Consider the following 21,094-nt stretch of genomic DNA (forward strand, 5'->3'; position numbering starts at 1 on the left):
ACAAAATGCACAAATTTCGATTCACATGGTTTAGCTAATATTAAAATTATATTTCGTTCCGTATTCCAAATTAGCTGTGAAATGTCTTGACACTTTTTTCCATACCCCAACATGATCGATTGCAAAATCTGTCACACACTCGGTGAGTTGTTGTGATCCATTTAATCCTCCCCAAGGCAGTCTTCGAAGGAAATAGTACGAAAAAAACTTGCGCCGCCACGTGGCTTGGCACCCCTCTTCCCTCGCGCACAAAACTACCCAGAAAACAAACGCTCGCCGCCATTGGGCCCCGTCAGTCGCCGACCTCTCTGCTAGACACAACTGCATTCGAGACTCATAACACGGCCGTCACCACATCTCGGTAGCTTCTAACTGTCGCCGCCGTCACCACCGGCCATCAAATCACCGGCTTCACCTTTCGACATTCTGACTTCGAGGTGTGACTTGGGCGAAAATAAATATATTCGGGAATGGCGGTTTCATCGAGAGCAGTTGAGTTCTGAGTGAGAGAGAGAGAGAGAGACGGTGAAATAGAGCGACGCAGCAGCATCACAAAGCCAATTAATATTTCGACAAGATCCGTAAATTTTATAACGCTATAATATACGTTTGGGGGAGGTGTGTAAGATGCCGGTCGTTTTATTTTCTTGCTTTCACTTCAAATGAGTGATTTAAATGAAGCGGAATGTATCTTTCCACAAACAAACTCGATGGATCGGCGAGAAATGTGGTCGTTTGGCTGGTTAACCGCTCGGCGGAATTGTTGAGGTTGTGTGATTTCCCGAGTGATCTTTCATTGACAGATAGTTAGATTTTTTAGTCTCAAGGCTGATTTAGACGATGCCAGTCAGCACTCTAGTTGAAGTATCCAGTGAACAGAGAACAGACACTCTGTTCAAGTTACTTGTACCAGTATCGAACATGTAATTGGCCTCTAACTTGAACAGAGTGTCTGTTCTCTATTCACTGGATACTACAACTAGAGCGCTGACTGGCATCGTCTAAACCAGCCTTCAGTTAACAAGCTTGTCGTAGAGCTGGGAGTGATTTCTTTTTATCCGCGCCTTCGAAGGAACGGTGTCACTGTCTACAACAGTTTTGAGTTGGAATGAAGTGAGTATATTCTTCTAGATAAGTATTCTTGGAGGGAGTTGGAAATTTTTAAAACTTCAAAAATATATGCACATATTCCGGAACCCGATCGGATTCAAAACTTCGCAACCCCATCGAGATCGACATTTACATTCTACAATCCGTTCGAGATTGAAACTAATTGACTTATGCAAAAGTGGTAACACGCGAAACAAACGTCAAAATAGATCATCTGTATTCGTTAGGCTATTTACTCTCTATCACATTAGCAGGCCCGAATTAAATTTTAAATTGTAGAATTTGAACGAAAATTGTTACCTGATGTACTTTACTTTAAACACGTAGCACATCTCTTCATAACGTCTGAAAACCGAAGTGGTCGTCCTATTATTGGGTTGGGGAATAAATTCATAGCGTTTCTATATACTCTGTCCAACTTCTATAAGACCACCCCGATTCAATTTCTTTGCAACACAGTTAGTTAGAATTTCAACACGATATATTCAAATGCTTCGAATGAAATCAATGTCCTGGAAAAAGGTAATGAATATGGTCGAATTTCGAGCGACATAGTATGCGTTGCCATAACTATTTTGCAAATAGTGACGTCAGTCGTTGTGTTTATCTTTGATTGCCCACCGCATCCTTGTGAAAATGCTATTTTCAGGAAGCAATTTATCAATTAAAAACGTACATTTTTGTAGTGCTACCGCTGAATATGAGGCTAATGTGATAGCGTGGAGTGAATATTTGTGAAATCACGTCGAAAAAGACGGATCAAAGTGATATTTCCATTTGTCATTTTCACTCCCCCACGATCATAGCAACGAACGAAGTTTCATTATTTTACCGTTATGAAGTAGATGTTTCGGCTCTCAGTGTCGGTGTGTATGTTGTGAGATAATAATCGCCAATTAATCTAAATTTCACCGAAAATGTTACTGCTTTCGAGAATTAAGCATATGACTGCTCTCTGGACCTTTTTACTACATGAATAATCGAAATAAGCCACCATATAATTGTCATCTGTTGAAAAACAATCAGTTGAATGATTTCATGAGAATTTTGGCTCAAATTATCATGCAACCGTGAGTACTTTCAACATTTTTTTGTTTCTTCCATATACATGCCATATTGAATGCAAATAATTACGACACGATATTTTGCTTGCCAATACAGATACACTTCGCCTACTGCTCCACCTCTATATGTAACTCATTGGAATAAAGTATATCCAACGTCAATTTCGTTCACAAGAGTTGTTTGTTTATCTATTGTGCTTAAATATGATAATTTCAGCTGTCCAGTTTCTATGAGATCATTTTAAATTTGATAAGTATAATCAATGAAAAATCCAAATGATCGGCTGACATTGACATGTAACAATAATTGGTAACCTTGCCATTTCGGCTTATAACCTAGAAAATTCGTGTCGGAATACTATTTACCAAATTCTGCTGAATGGATTTCTCGACATTTTTCCATGTTTCCGAAATTGCGACCTTGAGCTCTTCAATCGTGGTGCACCGTTTTTTTCTTAGTGTAGATTCTGCGTAAAAGGATCGCCCTACGATTTTCAACAGGATTCAAATCTGGAGAGCGAGTCCAAAAAATGAAGTTTTTGGTCCTAGCTGGTATGAATAGTAGCATTGTTTTGCTGGAATGTGAATTTTTTGTGACGATATCCACGCAAAAACGGTAGGAGAGAGGATTGCAGAACATGTATGTAATCCTCGAATGATGTGAAAGCACAGAATCTCACTCAAACCATGCACGAGCCTCTACCAACATTCCTGGTTGAAAAATACAGTTCCTTCTTCCGTAAATCACGCCAGTAGCCTTTGAAACCATCAGGACCATCCAAACTTTTTTTCATCAGTGAAGATAACCTATACATTGATGAACTTTTCGTTATGGTATATAGCAAAACGCATTCTTCTGGAAACATATCATGTCCCACTGTCATGTGAGCTTTGGCAAAACTCTGACGTCTTCTGATGTGAGATGGTGTAAGATGGAGAACTTTAACCTTTTAACCCACTTTGTGTAAGGATTTTTTACCAAAACTTGACGAATTGTCACCCGAGTAACATTTAAATTTCAATATTGCTTTATTTGCATAAGCGATTTTCAGGTATTCAAAGCCGTTCTAGTTATTTCCCGCTTATCCCGGTCAGAAAGCTTTGATTTACGTGGAGCTCTCTTCTTCTTACCGTATCCTTGAGGAGGGTAAATATTCATTCGATAGAAACCTTTCTGCTCTACAAAACTATGTTAATTGTACTTTTGAGTCATTTATTTTTTTTATCAGTTTTGAGGCACACATCAGTGTATGGAGATGGTCTACAGCACGGAAGTGGTTTGCAAAGTTCAAAGATGACGACAGTGACGTCGAGAACACCCCTCTTCTGAATTCGATGAAGAACGTCTCAAATAACCAAAACGCAAACCGCCAAATCAGTTGTGAATTGGCAGAAAGAAATTAATTGCGGCGAATATATAATTGATTAACTTATTGATATAATTATTGTTTTTGGTTTGAAAAAAGCTACGCTACGAACCTACGCCCTAACCCAATAATATTTATTTTCTACTTTGCTTCTGTCCGTCAGTGCAAGTTCTGCAATTTGCTTACTTCACACATATTTTGAGAATGCAATCCGGGGCGAAAAAAATGGCATGTCTGTTCATCACGGTAGCAAAATAAATGTTTTCACGGTCTTCCGACGACATGCATCAACCACTGACCAATTTTGACTTCGGTGGTCTTTCAAGCATATTTATAGCCTTTTTTGCTTTCAAAACAGTTTTTGAGCTACGTAAAAATGTTTTTTTTGGGTCAATGAATAACAAACATCATTCATGCACCTTTTGTCTTTCGAAAGTGATCGTCATACTATTTCGTTCGTCCGGCAAAGAGATATTTTCGCTCGAACTGTTTTCTGATTTGGCATTATCACTGAAGACGTAGTCCTACGTCGAAAAAAGGGTAATGATTTCTTAGGTTTTCGTTATTGTTACACATAAACATTGTTTCAAATAAATTAACTAGACTGCTTGAGCTGACCCACTCGGGACAAAATCAATTTTTATCAAGCCACATAACTGTAATCAGCACAGTTCGTCCACAGGTAATAAAATATAACACAGTTATAGTAATTATATAATTTATAATTTCAACGGGATTTCATCGAATCCCCTCAAAATTCGTGTTTTTGCCGATAAACTAGTCTTGGGTTCCGGGATCGCTAGGGATGACATACGGAAAGACCATACCTCGAGAAAGGAAACTGACCCTAAACACACTCAATACATATTCAAGCATATCAAATCATTCCAAGCTGAGGAAAGTTACTACAGTCGAGAAAAGTTATTCTGTCTCTATCTATCTTCTGATTTAACAATACATCGGATAAACGAGCTATATCAGAATCAATGCAGTGTGGATAACATGATTTCTGTAGGGTAGGGCGGGGCTAGTTGGTCATTTTTTGAATAAATTTGGTTATAACTTTGCGTTAGTTTTGCGTTAGAATGTTATGTACCACAATGAAGCTTACCTTCTACCCTTTCAATGAAAAATAACCAGAGAACCACTTATTTGACATTTTTCTTTTATTTAACGTCTTTATATGTCAGAATAAATTGACCAACTAACCCCACACACGGGGTAAATTGGTCAATAATAGGCATGTTATTTTTGACCAAATAATAAGCGTTTTTCCATTAGAGGTTTCCTCCATTATAAATTAATTAATTAAATCAAAACAAAAACAGTTAACCAATATCATGTAGCAAGTAAAAAAACAAAAAAGAGATGCCAGGTTTGAAGACATGTCTTCATTTTGAAGACATTTGATTTTGTGATGACATTTTGTATATATTATGAAATATGTGAAGACATTTCAGTATGATAGCGTACGTAGATTTTCAAAAGATATTATTTCCATGAAATTCTAACTATTCGCCGAAAATATCGTCAAAAAATAGTGCTTTAGTCTCAGCGAACGAAGCGGTCTGAATACATATTGTCTCTAGAAGTCATTTGTTCATTGGCGCTCGAAAATTCGAATGATTGTGACATTGAATTTCTATTATTTTGGCCCTACTATACAATAGATTAACCTAGATCTTTCAAACGACCACTTCACAAATCGAAGGTTTTCCGCTTACATACATTTCCAAAAATAAGTTTTATGGATATGGTTTGAGTTACAACCAAAATTTCAAAGCTGAAATAAACAGAGTTATCACAGTTCCGTTTTTGTGTGAAGAACTTTCCTCCGATATTATGGTGAAGACATTTTCTCGTACCTTGTCAAAACTTTGGAAAAAAAATTACCTGGCATCCCTGCGACGCACAACCGTTTGCATTCTTGCTTGCATTTGTTTTGATGACATTTGTACCGTTCACCCCAAAGTATATAGAAATAGCCTCCAGGTATGCTACATTGCTCAATGCATTATTGTGAGTTCTTATATTGAATGTAAGCGTTTATTATATTTAATGAAAATTTTACAGCCAAAAATATAAATATGACAATTATATTGCAAGTGGTTTGTGTGGTGGTTGCCTCGTTTCAAATACACTGGGCTTAGCAGAAAAACATATGCTTTCTATATTTGTTTATAGCTTGCGTAATAAAACACGGCATACCTGAAAATTTTATATGCGTTGCTCTCAAACGAGCAATTTGTGTGACCAACTAGCCCCTCTCTATATGAAAAAGAATATTCATGAAAATTCAATAAAAATAATTTAAAAAGCGGTACACTTAAAACTAATAAGTACAATAAACCTTTGTTTTACGTTTGAGTCGATTTTTTCCATGGTTTTTAACCTACTTAATAATTTTTTTCCAATTTTCTTATTTTTTTGTAACAGCAATTCATTATTTTTCATCCATAGATCACTAATTTTTTGGACGCTCAGATTCCAAGATATCGTCACTGACCAACTTATCCCTATGACCAACTAGCCCCGCCCTACCCTACATTATAACACATACAGATTTGCTTTTAATTCGCTAAAAAAGCCTAAAGTTGACACATGCAACACATGTGATACGATCAAAGTAGAGTAACAGGTGGAGAAAGACCTTGAAAATCGAGATATGATATGTAGGAAATCCTCAGCTTTTAAGAAAAACTATAAAAAAATATGGCGTCCTCTAGTCCAATGCCATGAAAACAATAAAAAACGACTACAATCAAAAATTACGAAAATAAAATCCACTTTTTTGGCGAGTTCAATATTTTTCAAAAAAAGACTAGGTATTCGATATGTCTAGGTACTAGACAAGGTATTCGATATGTCGTTTATCTAAATCGGTTCAGTGGTTCAAAAGTTATGAATTTTTGAAAAAAGGCATTTTTGGGAAAAGTGGAAAACATTGATTTTTCGGACCACCCTAAAATGGGAATGGGCATCCTAATGAAAAAATTAAAAAATACGGATCTAATCCAATGGAATGACTGTATATGTAGTGACAGTAACAAATTTCAGGTCTTGATGAATGGACTTCCCTTACCACTAATCTGTTCTACTCTTTATTGATGGACGTTGAATTTTTATGCTGTAATTTTCAAATAGGCTGAAATTCGTCGGATTTGAATTTCGTGAACGTGAATATTTCCGGCGCTGGATGCTACAGAAAATGGTTTTGTAATGCTAGCCGTATCCGTAGATCATCCGTTTGTTTGAACACTTACCATTCTCAAGATTAATAATAAACCATAAAAAACACATACATAAATCATCACTGTTCTGTTTCTATTTGCTTCATGCAAACAAGCTGTTAAACTCAGCTACGTAGTCGCGAATTAAATAAGTTTGTATTCAGTGTTGTTTTTTCGATAATGATTCGGATTCTGTTATATTTTGACAGAGAAAAAATATGTCAAAGCGAATATATGATTTGGTAGCTCTTTTGTTTTCCCACCCAATCATGGAGACGCATTACCTTTCACCACTGCAAATTACCTGAGTCATCCTCCTTGCCGCTGGCAGTTAGTCCCAGACCGTATGCTATATCCGGCGGTACGGGGGTTTCAATCCGGTAGGCCGGATTGGCACTGGGTGGTATCGAAGAGGGCGAATCTCGGGCGTCATGAACTCCTGTCCGTGTGAACAATCAACAAAAGTGTTATTTACAGGTAATTGATACATACGTACGGGTGGTGACATTTGATAGCTGCTGCTGCTGACGTTGATGGAAGGGACATCAGGAAATGCGTTCGCTTGCGACACCTTAATATATTACCATTGTGTGTGTCGTTTTTTTCCTGCGTCTTCCGCGTGATGCAAAGTGGATGGGGTTCATTTTGCGGTTTCTTATTTTAGTAACAGCTGGCGGAGCCAATAGAGAAGATCCGAGACGCAGAACACGTCACTCGTGTTTGGTTCGGGCGAAATGGTCTCGATCTGTGTCCGTTAGTCTGTTTGTCTCGTTTTGCTTCTTTCCCAACCCTAGCTTACAATGTTGTTTCTGTCCTGTTCGGAGGTGTTTTGATACACACCGTGTCTAGTCTGGTCGTTATGTGTATCAAAGCGTGACATTGGCTACCCATCCGCTGGGGGGTGATTGTACGATGAGCATCTGCTCGCAAATTGATCAAGGTTTCTTTTTCGCTGAATTGCAGATCTTTTGGTTAAACAGTCAAAACACGGTTTACCATGTATTTAAATGAAAAGAGGCGATTTTCTTAGAAGGAGTTCACGAATTTGTTTGACAAAATTCAAGATCTTTCTGAAATCCGCAACCCTTTTGGTCACATTGGAACGGATTGCAGAAGTCATGCTGTGGTCGGTTCAGTTTCTACAACGAGAATAAAATCAATTTTTACGACTATTCCGCGGTTGAATGGTTCAAAATAGATGTCGTTCATCGTAAACATTTTCCCGTATCTACAGGTGTTTAAAAATATGTCATACTTGAAAAAAACCGTCTCCGGCAAGTATTACAACAACAGGAACTGGCGCCAGATAGAATTGTCAGAATGAATCATTTTGTCACGATAGGTTTATTAGAATTATTAGGTGCACATTAATATTTTCGCAGTTTTTTGTAATGAAAATGCAACTTCATTGTGACAATATGGTTACAAATGAATCATTCAAAATCCTAATCCTAATTCCATCCTAATTTTTCCCATATTTCTGGCAGTGGTCAAATACAGTTACGGTAATTTTTCTCGTCTTTTGAGAGTATTCACGAATTCAGCGATTTTTTTTAAAATTTTCATATGATCAGTCAGACCATGTGCCATCGAATAATCATATGATGCTTAATCTGAAGAATATTGCGCGTGAGAGAGGATTTACTAATTCAGTATTTCCAAGATGACTTCAACGGGTTTAGCAACATGAGTCCGAGGGTTGTCATGCTATAGAATAATTTCTCGTGCGCGGAAAACAACCACAATAGGAGCGGAGCTATTACGGTTGTTTTTCGTGCAGTGATCGGCTCAATCGCATTTTTCAAATCAATACCCTTATCCAGTGGTTGTTTGGTTCGATTGCAACAGTTCACAATAAATAACACCGACCTAGTCTCACCAAATACATGCCATTTTTTCCTTTCAGGTTCCTGTAATGACATTTCCTTTCAGGTTCCTGTAATGAACACATTTTCAACTACCAGTTAAGATGTAATGAAGAGAATCTTTCCTTTTTTGTCACTGGATGAGTTATTCCCAACGCTGGAAAATGGATTGGCGGGTAACTCCTAATGTTGAAGTAGGCTCTTCTTGCTCTACCACTGATCATTTTCTCATTTTTTTCAAACGATGCCTTCAATTCAGCATCTTCTAAGGGTTTTGGGCTTCCGTCGCGCAAACGGTCGTCAACATCGAAGTCTTTGAAGCAACGAAATCTATCTCTGTAAACTTTTTGGAGCACTCGATGTGCTTAAGTCGCCGGTTTTTTTAGAATAACTGAAGAAAATCAAGTGACGATTGATTCGCACAAAAATCAACCATTTCAAAACAGCCAAATTTAATTGATGCCAAATAACTAATGTGTTACCGTGGTATGTTTACCATGTGACTACGTTTGGCTCATGATGTTTTGGATGTGTCGAAATCGATCTTCACTGCTGGTGTCATTAACAAAAGCGAAAACTTAATTGTACACCTAATAGACAAGAGAGAGGTTGTTTTCATTTCAATTTTTAAATTAAATTTCTTTATTTTCATTCTCATTCTATCATTCCCTCATTCTGTCATTTCTCTCATTCCGCCCATTCTCTCATTTATCTCACTTATTTCGTTTATACAATTTAAATCATTTCTCCCATTTTTCTTGTTTTTCTCATTTCACTCATTTCTCTCAATTCTCTCATTTATTTCCCTTATCTCATTTCTCTCGTTTCTTTGAATTCTGCTATTTATAGCAGTTCTTGAATTTTCTTTTTTTTATATAATTTCTCTCATTTCTCTCATTTTTATCTTTTCTATCATATCTCTCATTTCTCCTATTACTATCAATTATCTCGTTTTTTTTAAATTATTCTATTTTCCTATCACTTCTATCAACTCTCTCATCTCTGTCAATTCTCTTTTTCATCTCACTTATCTCGTTTCTTCTCATTTCTTTGAATTATCCCATTTATCTTCCCTCATTTCTCCCATTTCTCTCATTTCTCTCATTTTTCTAATTTCTCTTATTTCTCTTATTTCTCTCATTTCTCTCATTTCTCTCAATTCTCTCATTTATCTCACATCTTTCATTTCTCTCCTTTCTCATATTTGGTCAGGGTTCTGCCAAAACGAAGCAAGCACCTAAAACATTATTTTAAGATATTTCAATTTGAAGTTTGGGCTTCCACTAATTGACTGTGTCTGATCAAATCTATATTTTTATCGCTCACGTGTTACAGACGGGATGTCAAACATAATACTCCCTTTCATACTGTAAGCACACATCTTCGACAATTTCTAATTCAGAACCTTTAGGAAAATGAAAAAAAAAAACAAAATATGTTGTTGCTAGACACGCAAAACTCCGTTCTCATTGCAGCCAGAGCGAACCAAGTACATACTAGCTATTAACATAATATCATTACATAACACATTAGTATTTTGTAACGGCTCTTGACTAATTTCATGAGATATTTCAATTTGAAGTTTGGGCTGCCACTAATTGACTGTGTCTGATCAAATCTATCATTTTATCGCTCACGTGTTACAGAAAGGATGTCAAACATAATACTCCCTTTCATACTGTAGGCACACATCTTCGACAATTTCTAATTCAGAACCTGTATTTTGTAACGGCTCTTGACTAATTTCATGAATGGTATATATATTGACTAACTCTTGCTTTTTGCTGCTTTTGACAAAATAATATCTCGATGAATGAAAATAAATTGATTTAAGAATGCATTACACTTGGTTCGTTGCGGTTGAACGCTATTTTGAAAAATGCAGATCAGCTTCTACACTTCATGGCAGCCGTTTGGCTGTCTTACTTACCGGACCCCGACGACATATGATTCCAGGAGCTGTCCGAAACAGAAAAATCTGTTGAAGATTCGGATCTACCTTCTTGGAGAAAAAGATTTCTATCGTCCGACGCCATATTGTGGGATTATGGTTCGCTTTGGTTGAATGCAATTTCGTTTTTTTACAGTCTGCTGTGACTTTTTGTCAGTTGCCCGAATGGCATGGTCATTTTACAGTCGATGGATTGTTATTTTCTGTATCCATAACTCAATTTTGAAAAAATATGGCGCTTGGTTCGTTTTGGCAGACCCCGACCATTTGTCACCTTTATTTTGAATTCTCCCATTTTTATCATTTCTCTCATTTCTCTCATTTTTCTCATTTCACTTATTTCTCTTAATTTTGTCATTTCTCTTATTTCTCTCATTTTTACCATTTCTCGTTTCTTTCATTTCTTTCAATTCCTCCATTTATATCATTTCTCTCATTCCACTCATTTATTTCCATTCTCATTTCTCTCGTTTCTTTGAATTCCCTTATTTATATCAGTTCTCTCATTTGCCTCTTTTATATAATTTCTTTCATTTCCCCTATTACTCTCAATTCAGTCGTTTTTTTTATTCTTCTATTTTCCCATCATTTTCACATTTTATCTCACTTCTCTTATTTCTATCATCTCTGTCAATTCTCTCATTTATCTTACCTATCTCGTCCTTCTCATTGCTTTAAAATTTAAAATTCATTTATCTTCTCTCGTTTCTTCCATTTCTATAATCTCTTTCAATTTTCTAACAGCTCTCACCTCTCCCTTCTCACATTTTCACCTTTTTTGAATTCTTTCATTTATATATTTTTTATTAGTTCTCTAATTTTTCTTACTTTTCTCATTTTTAGAGAGATAATTCTACAAATATTCTCATTGATCTCAATTCTCTCAGTCATAGTTTCTCATTTCTCTTATTCCTTTCATCTCTCTGAATTGTGTCACTTTCTTCACTTCTTTCATTTTTATAATTTCTCTCATTTCTTTTCTTTTATTTATTTTATCTCACTTTTCTCATTTCTCTCATTTATCTCACTTTTCTCACATCTTTCATGTTTTGTAATTTTACAATTTTGTCATTATTTTCATTTTTCATTTCTCAATACTGATTCTTCTCTCATCATTTCCCGTTTTTTGATTTTTTTAAATTTTTATTTTCTTATTATTAATTTCTGATTCCTGATTCTTCTTTCATTCCTAATTCCATCATAATCTTCTCCTTCTTCTTTTTTTTTCATTTACATCTCATTCTTCTCTAACTGTTCACCCATTATCTTTTCATTTTCCTCTCATTATCCTATAATTTCTTTCTCATTTTTCTTTCCCTTCCTTCTCAAATTCGTCTCTTCCCGTCTTATTCTTTTTTCATTCTGCTCACTGCTTTTAGCCGCTTTTATCCTCTCGTTCACTGTTCATGCTCCTCTAATTTTCCTCTCTTTCTCCACTCATTCTTCTTTCAATCACATCACAGTCCCCTCTCATTCTCTTCTCATTCTCATATAATCCCCCTCTTCTTCTCCTCTCATTCCCTACAAATTTTACTGTAATTCTCCTGTCATTCTTCGCTCATTTCTCTCCCATTTTCTTCTCATCTTCTTCTAATTCTCCCCGCAATCTTCTCTCATTTCATTCTCATTCTACTGTCATTCTCCTTTCATTCTGGTCACATTCCCTCTAAAATACGTGCAACCACAGTGCAAGTCGGAGAAAGTTCTTTAAAAATCCTCCGTCCAGAACGGGAATCGAACCACTCTACTTTCATTATCTTCTGATATTCTTCTCACTCTTCTCTCATTCTCCTCTTATTATCCTCTTTTTCTCCTTTTCTTCTGTTCACATTCACATTGGCAGTACACTTGAATTTCTTGAGTTTCTATGGAGCACCTTCGAACTTCATGGGGAGAGTAGTCTCGTTTGTGCGCGAAGAAGAAGAAGAAGAAGAAGAAGAAGAAGAAGAAGAAGAAGAGCAAAAGGAAGAAGAAGAAGAAAAAGAAGATGAAGAATAATCAGAAGAAGGAGATGCGAGATGAGGGTCTCCGTAGCTACAATATTTCCGCGTCCTCTCCGGAGGACTGAGGGTTCAATCCCAAGACTCTCTATTGATTGATCTTCTAATAGGCAATTTACAAGGCTAGAGGTGAATAAAATTTTTGGTTTTACGCCTCTACAAAGGGAAAAAAAACAACCAAACAATCAAGCAACGGGGCGGAGACGAAGGAACCGAAAGAGTTAAAGCCACCTGGCGGAAAGAAAAAAACCAAGAAGAAGCTGCGAAGGCTCTTGTATCCGAGCGAGAGAATATGCATTTTTTCACCTGGACCATCTAATACGGACTACAACTTGACAAAATTGTCACTGATGATTTATTATGTTTCGACAGACATTCAGCTATCAATCAGTCGAGCGTCCAAAATAACCTTTCTCAAGACCGAGAATTTAGGCCTCCTTCATGGATAGAGGCAAATGAACAGCAAAAGTTTGAAGCCTTATTCAAGACTCTCTTTAACACAGTCGATACGATCTAGCGGAGGAGTCTCTCGTACCTTAGCGATAGAAAATGACTCGCATACGCTTGAACAGATCAGTAGGTGTTCTCCTAATTCATTAGAATAAATTTTCTTCACCTTTTATATGTAGAATTAAGAAACATTTGGCCTTTTTGCAGCTTCTCTCGAAGACAGCTTCGGGTTCCGCTTGAAAAGACCCACTGCTTTCGCATGTGGTTTGAGAGCCACTGACTTTTTTTCGGGTTTTCGGACGATTGTCAGACTTTCCCCAAAACGTTTCAGAATGTCAATACTGTGAATTTAGTAGTTTTTCATAAAAATGCTAGCTCTTTAATAGATAGACCAAGATTTTCGTTTTCAGCGAGCAGAATCGAATCGCAACGTGCTTTGCTATGGAAAAGCCATGGTGTAAATAGTGATCCCCGATAATCGTTCGATTAATCGATTAATCGAATACTTCCTACAGAAATCGATTATTAATCGAACGAATACTGCGCAACCAATAATCGAAGCGAACGAATAGTTTACGTCGATTAATCGATCCAAACCCAGAGAAAAAAAACGTATGGCCGCTGCAGTTTTTTACTGAAATTCAATCATTATCTTTGACGCTCCTCTGGGATCGTAAACAAAGCTCAATGGCGTCAATGCGAATTGAGCTTCGTTAACGAGTTTAGGGGAGCGTAAAAAATAATAATTGATATTCAGGCGGAATGAACACTTTTTTGATTCAAGATGGCTTTCTAGCAAATGAGGAACATTAGTCTAACTAATTATTTCGCTCAGTGTGACGATTAATCGATTAATCGATTATTTGGGGCGATTAATCGTATCGAATAACAAACTGCTGAAAAGTATTCGATTAGCTGATGAACGATTAATTTAAAAAATCGGGGATCACTAGGTGTAAACAAATGAACTTATTCTGGCATTCAATGCCTACTGCGATCCTGTATACTCTTAACTTGATTCAGAGAAGTTCTGAAAAAAATATTGAAAAAATGCCTTTATGGCAGCATTTTTTTAATATGTCCAGATTGTTTCGTTTTCAATCTTCAGTGCTCAACAATATTTTCGATGTTGTGTCTTCTACGAAAACCTGAATGAAACATTATTTTTTTACGAAAACCAAGGATAACTTATTCAAGATCGTCCGAACTTGTACAAACATTTCTGAGGCCATCCTAGCAGACGACCTATCAATCATTCGTTGCTCCTCGATCGTGCAAATCGGATCTCAAATGACGAGCCGCCAGCCCGCTCGGGACCCAATCTCAGACAGCCTTGGGTGTGATAACGTATTTGACCCAGTTTCATGTGCCGTAATCGACATGCGGCGAACACAGTGAGCACTTGTCGATTAAGCAAACATGTGTACAATTTCGGCTGTGAGCTCATCCGCCTCTCTTTTTTATATGCAGCAGTAAATCGGAAATTAAGTGTACTATTTCTCGTAGATTAATTTTCACCGGGAGTATTGCTGTGTGTTTTTTTTGTCAGGTTTACCATGCCACAGTCACATGACAGCGCGCGCAAGGATTTTGCGTTGTAGTCTGCGTGGTGAGTTTTTTCTTCGCGTTGAATACACAAAACAAGCACGAACCAGGTGTCTGACGTAGGCTTGACATTTCTACAGCAGTTGTCTCTGAAGCAACCGCAGGTTGCCGCTAACGAGGGATTGTGCCAATGATTTGCAGTGTGTCACTTTTTCTGCATGCATTGTTTACGGTTATAGCTTTGGGAAAAGGTGGAAAGAATGTTTTTCGCATGCTTAAAAAAACGCACAAGAAAAAAGATTCGATTGCGCACGTAAATCCGTTTATGTCCGGAGGAAATATGCATCTTTCTCCGGTCATAAACAAATCTTTTTGGGGGATATAAACATCGTTGATCTTCTTTGATCCATCAATCGCTTGTGTCACTTCCTAACCCTCTCTGGTCATAGTCATGGTCGTATAAATTACTGCGTTTATTGCCGATCGTCAAGGAAAAAAAATCGTGTGTCTGAGTACGCGTAATATAAACCGGACTGGAAGATTTATGAAGACTCTCTCGGCTTTGGAAAGTGATCTCCAATATATCATTTTCGTTTACCCGAGGGGATTTTTAATTATGACAAAAAAAATGAACATCATTTCCCTAATGTCCCATCAACGCGGCGGCTTTTCGATCCAACACTTACCTCTCCTCACCGATGACAGCGCCTCGACGATCAGTTTCTGATTGACGCCGCACAAATTAGCCGCTAGTTTCTCGCACTTTTTATGACAATTAACGTCGCAGTCTGCAAAACGAAACAAAAAACAAAACACGACAGCCAAATACGGCTTGGCTTACTTTGATTGGCGGAGATGACGTTGGGTTGGACAACACTCACCATGCAACCAGGAAGGGATGTTCGTTCGTTCGTTTCAAAATAGAATCATGCGATTTTCACTTATTCATTTCCCAGAGATGACCGAATTCGATTGGGTGCAAATTCATACCGTTTGATAATTATTTGTCACCAGTAATTATAGTCGTGCGTGTTTGACGTAGGATTACGTCTTTCTGGAAGGCTGTCAAATCAGAAAGCAGGTTACGTTTTCATGAAATAAAATTATTGTCAATAACTATTTTCGCTACGAACGAATTCTGATGATTTGCGTACCCATCAAATCGGAAATTCTCTAACACTGTTTGCTGACGAGCACTGAGCGGGAATGAACTGCCTTTCTTAAGACAAGTGGTGGGGAGTTTTGATTAAGATTGTCCACAAAAACTCCTCTCAGGGCTAGAGATGAATGAACTTAAAAGGTTTGAAGTCACTGTAATCAAATACGGACGTACGGATATCACAGTGTCAATCCAACCGGCAGGAGGACAATATTTATTTCTAATTCCTAATCATACATAGACACACAAACAGCTAGATGCAAAAATGAAAGCAATGAAATATATTGACTAAGGCACGCCAAATCAGCCGAAAAACGAAAAAAAAAATTGATGCGACCCTTTTCGATTTTTTTTAAACGTTCCAAAAATTCTGTTAACTTCCCAAAATCACAATTTCCATGATCATATGCTGCCGTTCTATGCATAGTTGTCTCATGGTACTTTTTGACATTTTTTACTTTCCTTCATAAGACGATATTTGTATGCATTATCTTCCAGAAAAACACAAAAAAAACTTATTGTTTGTACCCAGCTTTTTAAAAAAACCATGTCCCATGTTGACTTTCTAGGCATAACTGTCCCACCAAGCTGGATTGATTCAAGTGCGATCTAAGACCTAGACCCGTATTTTTTTATTTGTCCATTAGGGTGCCCAGTTTTAAAATAGGGGGACAAGGAAAAAGCAACTTTAACGTTTTTTTTATTGTCAATAATTTTAACAGAAATTAAAAATTTAAGGATTCCCAACTATGTATACGGAAAAAAGAGAGGGTAGGCATGAGAATAGGTTGTAAACTATATAACATACCGCTAGGATACCGATTATTGTATATTTCATACCGATTAGGATGACCTTATGCAGGAAAAAAAAAAATTTCCGAATATTATTTTTTCAAATTTGGATTCAATATGTACATACAACCTCAAATTTTCATCCTCTTACTTCCATCCACAACTTTTTAATCGTGATTTTAGTTTTTTTTGTATAAACCATATCCAAATAATTTCATTTGTTTTTCAATTTTTTACGTTGTTTAATGGCAAATGGCGCTACGTCCACTACATCGAACTTTCCTCAACTCGCCTTATTAAATAACCATAATAATTTATTAAAATTCATTCTACGATGTCGTGATTATGCCTACACATCATGGTCGAAATGTGTACACAAATATAGAGAGCGAACGACTGCGACTCCTACGACACAATATGCAGAAGCGACGTGAGAAAACATACATTCACTTGCAAGATACTATCACGAGCAACGCCGGCACAGCCTTCGCTCGCTATTGCCAGGCTCAAATACAATGCATTGTTATGACAGCGCATGTGTTCAAACAAAAATAAAGTCTTTTATGATCATTATCGCAATATTACACGGTTGAATGGTAATTGAATGGCTCAAACATTTTAGTTTGGCCAGTCGTCAAAATACGCCCTGAGGTGTAATTTCCTCGGAAATTCCAGTTTCGTCTACATATCAACTTCTCACCCTTATTTTGAAGTCGGATCGAGTCTAAATTGTCCGGATTTAATCGCAATTTTTTCCGTTCGACTTAATTTCTAATAGCTGTGGTTGGATTTTAGGGTGAAATAATTACACTTTTGAAACAAAACTTATAAATGAAAATGAGGTCTTCCGTACCAAATATGTGTTCTATGTAATAACGTAACGCATTTTTTACAAATGGGGAAAAACTTGAGCTGAAATTGTGTCTGATAACGATTTTATATTATGGATAAAGTTTTGGCATAAATTTATAGAAAAATATTTTAATTAGGATGAGATATTTAAATTAGGAATATGTGTTCTAAGTACATATTTAAATAGCATCGGGTATCAATTTTCATTCAAATTCTAACAATTCGAAATTCTGATAAAGAATGAATTTGCTCTACAAATAGGGATGTTTTATTTTGACGTTTGTTTTGCGTCAGGGCAGGGTTGCCAATTTGTATAGCACGATTGATTTTGAGTAGAATGGATTCCAGAATGTAAATTATGATTTTCAATCGAATTTCAAACCAATCGGTTTCTGGAATATGAGTGGAGTTGCAGAACAACGTTTGCCTAATCAGCTAGTAACAATATCACATACTCAAAGGTTATTCTGTTATTATGACAATTTTTTTTCAGAATTCCCTTTTTTTGAAAACAAATAATTTTTTGCCATTTTTCATCATCATTTCTCGATATCTTAGGTATAGTATCTGCTACAGTCCTAAAATTTTGAAATTTTCTTAGTTAAATTGTATACTTTCTATGGGAAATATAGAAAAAAACAGATCGGCGACAGCAAACTTCTCCGATTTTTGTGTCGACAATAACCGCTGCGGTCCAAATTTTCACCTTCAGTTTTCCACCGACGAACGCAGCTCTCACCGCTGAAAAATACCTTCCTCATATTTGGCTTGCACTTCGACGCCACTTTTAGCCCGGAAATATTGCACGAATTCACGAAAACAAATCGATCGATCGGAGAAAGTCATCAACAGGTCATCCATGATTTATCAGTCTTCCTACTAGCGACCAGATGGCAGCGACAGCGGGGCTTTCCGAAGGTCTTCCGCAAGGTCGAGTGTTTAGTTTAGTTTTTCCAAATCGGTCCTTTCTTGAGGCTAGAAGCGAATGAACTGAGAAAGTCCGAGAAAATTTTTATAATTCGAAAAAATCATCATCATAACACAAATTTTTATATTTTTTGTAATTATTTTGGAATGCATCGAAATTTTAAAAACAACTATTATAATAGAAAGTTATGGTGGCCCTGAAAAAGACCGTTTTCATTGTTCGTTCTTGTTCTCGCGAGAACAGTACAACTGATTTGTGTCCTGGTGCAGTTCGTGGCGATTTTGTATTTGTTCCCCCCGTTTCCCGTTATCTATTTGATAATGCATAGAATCAACAATTCATATGAGTGATTCAATCATATACAACCAATCTTCTCCTAACGGTACGAAAACCGACGGGAATCGTCCAATTTAATACATCTCTTCTGCTGTTCTTCTGCCCTTCAGCGCAAGCTCTGTACTATGCTTATTTCGCGCATATTCTGAGAATGCATTCTGAAGCGATTTCGCACGTCCGTTCAACATGGTAGCAAATTGAAAGCTGAGATTCGCCATGGAGATCACAATATTTATATTGCTTTCACAGCTATCCGACGTCGTGCATCAACCACTGACCAATCTTGACTTCGATGGACCTTCAAGCTCATTTATGGATTTTTGTGAGTTAACCATTATTTCTAGATTTTTGTTCAATAATTAACAAACATCATTCATTCCATTTTTTATCTTTCGAAACTGATCATTTCACTTTGTTCAGCCGGTAAATCCTTGCACCCCAAACGCGACGCTCTCGTTTTCGAATTATTTTTTGCTTTGTATCGAGCAGATCAGCTGTGTCTGACAACAGCATTCAGAAAGATTGCTGTCTGCTAGCTGGAGCGAGACTTTGAATAATTATGATAATGGTTTGAATTATAGAGGCGTTAGAACTTTTTTGAAAGTTCATTTGCCTCTAGCCTTGAAAAGGCGAATTCGGAAAACTAAACTACTCTTGGTTTTGACAAAGACTATTCGGGAAACTTCTCTGCCGGTAGCCGCATTGCTGCTGTCGTCTGGTCGCTAGCTGCATGACTGAATGATTCGTGTCTGAGGTATGCGTTTCTTCATCTTCTTTGTTCGTTTAAGTCGCAATCAAATTGGTATCTTGAGATTCATCTCGACTAAAAATGCCTCTTTGGTTTTAAGCTATTATCATGCGTCGGAGTCAAGCATCTTTGGTATGCTGACAACCCAACAAAAAATGGCTAACGATTATGGGGAGTGCATTACAGGAAAAATGAGGGTTGTCCTGTTTTGTCAATTAAGTAGGAGTGAGTCTTTTTCGACTGTTGTTTCGATCGAATCAAGAAAGTGTTGTATTTTTGATTTTTCGAAAATGGTTGGTTTCTCCAGGCTATATCCCAGCTCAGGTGGATCTAATGTTTCACACAAAAGCAGATGCCATATGGAGGACAGGGAATATCCTGATGTTCTTTATTTCTTCCGTTTCCCGCTGGTCTGGGGACCGTAAATTCTGGAATAGCCAGGAGTCCAATAGATTTTTTTCTCCTGAAAACCTTTTTTTTCTAGTTCAACTAATGTTGGGTCGGTTCCGCAAATGTCACGTTGCGAATTTTCAAGTTTAAAGCCTCTATGGAACAAACAAAGGTAAAAAGCAGATAACATTGCATCAGACGAGAGGTATTGTTTGACTCAGTAAAATTGATTTGTTTTAGTTTCACTCTAGACAGTGATCAGCCAACCCTAAATGCTGAGACTGAGACTTAATATGGAAATTAGAATCTGTTTTTGAAGGCTACGATAAAGTTACAATAAAATCACGCATCAGTGCCACCAAAAAAATTTACCAAACAGTTCATTATAAAATTTCGTTCCTTCCTAAGTGAATATCGAAAGTGATATTAGAATTGAAGGCGAATTGAATGCAATATGTTCGTAGTCCTACGTTAAGCATACGGTCGTGTCTTGGGCACAACCCTCATACTTTCTTCTTTCTGCCAAGCCAATATTGATCCGATATCCGAGCCAATATTCGCGGAAACAAAATAGGGATGACTTGGTTGTTTACGAGACCAAACCTACCTTTAAGACCGTTGTTTGTTTTGTGGTGGACACAAATTGGTGCTATTTTTCTCAAGTTTCAACAAGAAAGCTATTCCCCCTCGCTTTTCCCCTCGAAAAGGCCATTACAGAAGCAAAAATTGTTATTAAACAATAATAACAGAATAAAAATAGGACAACATGGGAAGAGGCACTGAGATCGTAAAGTGGCTTGTTTGTGGGGTTAAAAATAAGTTTCCCAAAACACTTTCCGGCGTACCGCTTCTTTACGATGCAGCGTATTAATTAAGCTAATTACCTCCTCTCTCGCTCCTGTATTTGTACGATGAATTTTCTTCGGTCAGGGGGTTTACTGACCGAACACCACCCATGACCTTGGCGGGTATTGTTACAAGGTGCTGTTATATTGTGAACATAGTGCCAAAATATTTCTGGAGGCTACATCCTTTGCATTGCAAAGTAGAATGTGGTCATCTCATACTTTCTCCAGAAAAATTACCGTTGAATGACATTAAGACAGTGATCTGATCAGATATTGTACCAAAAAATCACCGGAAAGGCAAAAACATAACGGGGCCAACCGTCCTGCTTACACGAAAAATCTTGGTTTTCGATGAAAGGTCACAAATAGATGGACGAAAAGTGTAATTGCGAATTGCGAACAGATGTACCTAACTAGTAGTAATTTAACGAGCGTCACGACATGTTTGGCATCGCGTTG

The 21,094-nt window shown here is 37.1% G+C and overlaps 1 protein-coding gene and 1 long non-coding RNA gene across 5 annotated transcripts in view; one reads left to right on the top strand and one right to left on the bottom strand.

Moving 5' to 3' along the window:
- LOC129763338 (titin-like) overlaps positions 1-21,094 on the bottom strand; it is a 90,840-nt gene that overhangs the window by 34,494 nt on the left and 35,252 nt on the right. The gene's annotated exons all lie outside the window — the stretch shown is intronic.
- Positions 1-21,094, top strand: part of LOC129763340 (uncharacterized) — a 52,396-nt gene that overhangs the window by 29,429 nt on the left and 1,873 nt on the right. The window lies entirely within an intron of this gene.

Source organism: Toxorhynchites rutilus, chromosome 1, assembly GCF_029784135.1.
Source record: "Toxorhynchites rutilus septentrionalis strain SRP chromosome 1, ASM2978413v1, whole genome shotgun sequence".
Classification (NCBI taxonomy): domain Eukaryota; kingdom Metazoa; phylum Arthropoda; class Insecta; order Diptera; family Culicidae; genus Toxorhynchites; species Toxorhynchites rutilus.